We start from the raw sequence: 5,000 nt of genomic DNA, 5'->3' as shown, positions 1-5,000 counted from the left end.
CACTTTTCAGAAAGTACCGTTGGGACTTAGAAAAATTTTCAGGATTTTTGGACTTAGAGCGATTTTTGGATTTTTGTGCAAAAATCAGATTTCCCCTTCTCCCACCGCTCTGGGGCGTCAATATGTTGAGGGGACCCGAGGGAGAGTGCCTCCCATGAGGGTAGAATGTGTGACTTTTGGGGGGAAAGTCGAATTATGGAGCAAAAACCATTTTTTGGGACTTAGAAAAATTTCGAGATGTGACAGACTTCCAGGAAGGGGGCGCCTCGGGAGGTGTACCTAGGAGGCTTCCAGGGGCCTGGGTACACTTTTCAGAAAGTACCGTTGGGACTTAGAAAAATTTTCAAGATTTTTGGACTTAGAGCGATTTTTGGATTTTTGTGCAAAAATCGAATTTTCCCTTCTCCCACCGCTCTGGGGCGTCAATATGAAGTGGGGACCCGAGGGAGAGTGCCTCCCATGAGGGTAGAATGTGTGACTTTTGGGGGGAAAGTCGAATTATGGAGCAAAAACCATTTTTGGGGACTTAGAAAAAATTCCGAGATGTGTCAGACTTCCAGGAAGGGGGCGCCTCGGGAGGTGTACCTAGGAGGCTTCCAGGGGCCTGGGTACACTTTTCAGAAAGTACCGTTGGGACTTAGAAAAATTTTCAAGATTTTTGGACTTAGAGCGATTTTTGGATTTTTGTGCAAAAATCGAATTTTCCCTTCTCCCACCGCTCTGGGGCGTCAATATGAAGTGGGGACCCGAGGGAGAGTGCCTCCCATGAGGGTAGAATGTGTGACTTTTGGGGGGAAAGTCGAATTATGGAGCAAAAACCATTTTTGGGGACTTAGAAAAAATTCCGAGATGTGTCAGACTTCCAGGAAGGGGGCGCCTCGGGAGGTGTACCTAGGAGGCTTCCAGGGGCCTGGGTACACTTTTCAGAAAGTACCGTTGGGACTTAGAAAAATTTTCAAGATTTTTGGACTTAGAGCGATTTTTGGATTTTTGTGCAAATATCGAATTTTCCCTTCTCCCACCGCTCTGGGGCGTCAATATGAAGTGGGGACCCGAGGGAGAGTGCCTCCCATGAGGGTAGAATGTGTGACTTTTGGGGGGAAAGTCGAATTATGGAGCAAAAACCATTTTTGGGGACTTAGAAAAAATTCCGAGATGTGTCAGACTTCCAGGAAGGGGGCGCCTCGGGAGGTGTACCTAGGAGGCTTCCAGGGGCCTGGGTACACTTTTCAGAAAGTACCGTTGGGACTTAGAAAAATTTTCAAGATTTTTGGACTTAGAGCGATTTTTGGATTTTTGTGCAAAAATCGAATTTTCCCTTCTCCCACCGCTCTGGGGCGTCAATATGAAGTGGGGACCCGAGGGAGAGTGCCTCCCATGAGGGTAGAATGTGTGACTTTTGGGGGGAAAGTCGAATTATGGAGCAAAAACCATTTTTGGGGACTTAGAAAAAATTCCGAGATGTGTCAGACTTCCAGGAAGGGGGCGCCTCGGGAGGTGTACCTAGGAGGCTTCCAGGGGCCTGGGTACACTTTTCAGAAAGTACCGTTGGGACTTAGAAAAATTTTCAAGATTTTTGGACTTAGAGCGATTTTTGGATTTTTGTGCAAAAATCGAATTTTCCCTTCTCCCACCGCTCTGGGGCGTCAATATGAAGTGGGGACCCGAGGGAGAGTGCCTCCCATGAGGGTAGAATGTGTGACTTTTGGGGGGAAAGTCGAATTATGGAGCAAAAACCATTTTTTGGGACTTAGAAAAATTTCGAGATGTGACAGACTTCCAGGAAGGGGGCGCCTCGGGAGGTGTACCTAGGAGGCTTCCAGGGGCCTGGGTACACTTTTCAGAAAGTACCGTTGGGACTTAGAAAAATTTTCAGGATTTTTGGACTTAGAGCGATTTTTGGATTTTTGTGCAAAAATCAGATTTCCCCTTCTCCCACCGCTCTGGGGCGTCAATATGATGTGGGGACCCGAGGGAGAGTGCCTCCCATGAGGGTAGAATGTGTGGTTTTTTGGGGGAAAGTCGAATTATGGAAGAAATTGAGTTTTGAGGACAAAAAAGTGTTTTGAGGACAAAAAAGTTTCTTGAGGACAAAAAAGTTTCTCGAGGACAAAAAAGTGTTTTGAGGACAAAAAAGTTTCTTGAGGACAAAAAAGTGTTTTGCGAACAAAAAATGGAATTTTGTGATTTTGTGTAAAAATAAGTAAATTCCCCTACTTCCACCACAGGGGGGCTTCAGTATGTTGTAGGGCCCCCAGGGAGGGTCCCCCAACTGGGTTTAAAGTTTGTGGATCCTGGGCAGAAAGTTGAATTTTGGATGAAAAACCGAATTTTGGGACTTAGAAAAATTTCGAGCTGAGCAGTGACAGACTTCCAGGCAGGGGAGCCTCTCTGGAGGTGTACCGAAAACAGTTCCAGGAGCTGAGGTCATTTTCGAACATTTTTTGTTCGCTCAAATTTTTTTTGTTTTTGAGCTCTAAAAAGCTGTTATTATCAATTGGCTCAAAAATTTCAAGTGTCATGAGCTAGTACATGTTGGAGGAATACGTTTTAGGCAAAAAATTGCAAAAAAAAAAATCCAAGTGAAAAAGAACCGGAATGGGGAATTTCTGACTGCTGTAGCAGCCGCACAGTTCCAGGAGGTCGGATACATTTCCGACTTTGTCCCGCTCATTGAAGTACATTGTCCCGCAATGCAAATACATAGTAATGCGCACCTGCGGGAGAATATAGGAGAGAGTGGGCTCTCTCTACCCCGATGTATGGCGGTTGTTCCTATGGTTCTCTGGCTCGGGTAGGCGACTTAGAAGGTGGTCCCTCTTGTCGTGGAAGTTGCAAAATACGGCCGAGACTGAACTTCCACGGCTCCAGGAGGGACTTTTGCTGGTCGTGCGTCCCAAGTGAGAGAGGCGATCCTGGGGTACCTGAGCCTGACCAGACCCTCCCTCGGTGGTCCCTGGTCTTCTGAAGGGTGATGGCATTCAGGGGGGCAAATCTGGAGTCCGTGGCCGAGTTTGGGCTCTAGAAGGCGGACGCCCCTTCTGACCATGTCCCCTCAGAGCCGGCTGGATGGTTCATGGTCCGCGGCTTTGTCTGGCGGTCTGTGCCCAAGCCGGAGAAGCTGTCCTGGGGTACGTGAGCTTTGACCAGACCCTCCCTCGGCGGTCCCTGGTTCTCTGGAGGTGATGGCTGTCAGGGGGGCAAATCTGGAGTCCTCGTGGGAAGGAGGGCTCTTGAAGGCGGACGCCCCCTCTGACTATGTCCCCTCAGAGCAGGCTGGATGGTTCATGGTCCGCGGCTTTGTCTGGCGGTCCATGCCCAAGCCGGAGAAGCTATCCTGGGTACCTGAGCTTCGACCAGACCCTCCCTCGGTGGTCCCTGGTTCTCTGGAGGCGATGGCTGTTGTCAGGGGGGGGGGGGCAAATCTGGAGTCCTCGTGGGAAGGAGGGCTCTGGAAGGCGGACGCCCCCTCTGACTATGTCCCCTCAGAGCATGCTCGATGGTTCTCAGTCCCTGGCTTTGGCTTTTTGGCCATCCTGGGGTACATTCTTGCCAAAAAAAAAAACGACTAAGTGAAAAAGAACCGGAATGAGGAATTTTCTAGGTGCCGCATCCGCCCTACAGTGACTTGAGGCCGGGTACAGTTCCGACTTCGTCCCCTTAAAGTGGGGACGTTGTCCCGCAATGCAAATACATAGGAATGCGCACCTCTGGCAGAATGTACTTGAGAGAGTGTCGTCTCTCTACCCCGATAGAAAGCAGTTGTTTCTCTGGTTCCCCGACTTGGGTAGGCGACTTGGCATGTGGTCCCTCTCGTCTGGAAGTTGCGCACTCCGGCTGAGACCGAACTTCCACAGCTCCGAGAGGGACTTTTGCCGATCGTGCATCCCAAGCGAGAGAGGCAATGCTGGGGTACCCAAGCCTGACCAGACCCTCCCTCGGCGGTCCCTGGTTCTCTGGAGGTGATGGCTTTCGGGGGGCAAATCCGGAGTCCTCGTCCGAAAGGGGGGGCTCCGGAAGGCGGACGCCCCTCTCGTCCATGTCCTCTCAGAGCGGTCTTATCCTCCGATCGATCTGGCACGGCGCTCCCGGGTGGGGAGGTGGTGCTGCTCGCTCGACCCGGGCTTTGGAGCTCGCGTCGGTTTACGGTGAGCGGTGTCCTTCCTCCTGTACCCCCGGGCTTCCACCACCTATCTTTGGGCGCGCACGCCGGCCGTCACCTCCCGTTCGAGGACGGAGGCGGCCGAGCTGTGGGAAGTTTGAATCGCACCGAACGATGAACAGTGGTCTGACGACCCACGCGGGCGAACGGCGGGGCGCCCACCCACCCCGGCGTGGGGGCCAGCCGTCCGAATCGCTCCCCGCGTGGGGAAGCACAGTGTTAGCAAGGGCGGCCCTTTTCGAAGTTCCAGATGCGCAGCCCTGCCCGCGGAGGTCCGTGCCACGCATCGCCCGAAGGGCGGCCTCCGCGGCGGGCACCAGCGAGAGCGGCGGCGGTGGGTGGCGTTTCCACGCCGCTGCCGAGCTCCGCGCCACTAGTCTTTCCCGAGCCCCTACGTTAGTGGGGGGGATGACAGAGCTGTGGAGGCAGGCGAGGGGGGGTTCTCACTGCGCGGTGTGCCCCCACCCGACTCGCCATCGCCTTCCGCTCCTCGTACGTCGTCCTCCGAGGCGGCTCGGAAGGGAGAGGGAGAGCGAGAGAGCGAACGCCCCCCGAGCGAGGGGAAGATGGAGAAGGGAGCGATTTGAATGGGGCGAGAGGTGAAGGGAGTACGGCAGAACGCTGCCCTGCGCACCCCCCCGTGTTCCCGCCAGGCGGGGGAACAGCCCTGGGAGGAAAAGCCGCTCGGGCATCCCTTTGAGGACGGGCAAGAGCCGGGTGTAGGGACTACGCTGGAGGGCGACGCCGATACGGCCAGGCCGACTACGCCCCGCGCGACCTCTGCGTCGCTGGGGCTTGTGCCGGAGCCGCGGCGGACCCCGACGGCCAAACCCCCTCT

This window comes from Dendrobates tinctorius, unplaced genomic scaffold, assembly GCF_039654945.1.
Source record: "Dendrobates tinctorius isolate UK_male_01 unplaced genomic scaffold, ASM3965494v1 ptg000564l, whole genome shotgun sequence".
Lineage (NCBI taxonomy): Eukaryota > Metazoa > Chordata > Amphibia > Anura > Dendrobatidae > Dendrobates > Dendrobates tinctorius.
This window is presented reverse-complemented; position numbering follows the sequence as displayed.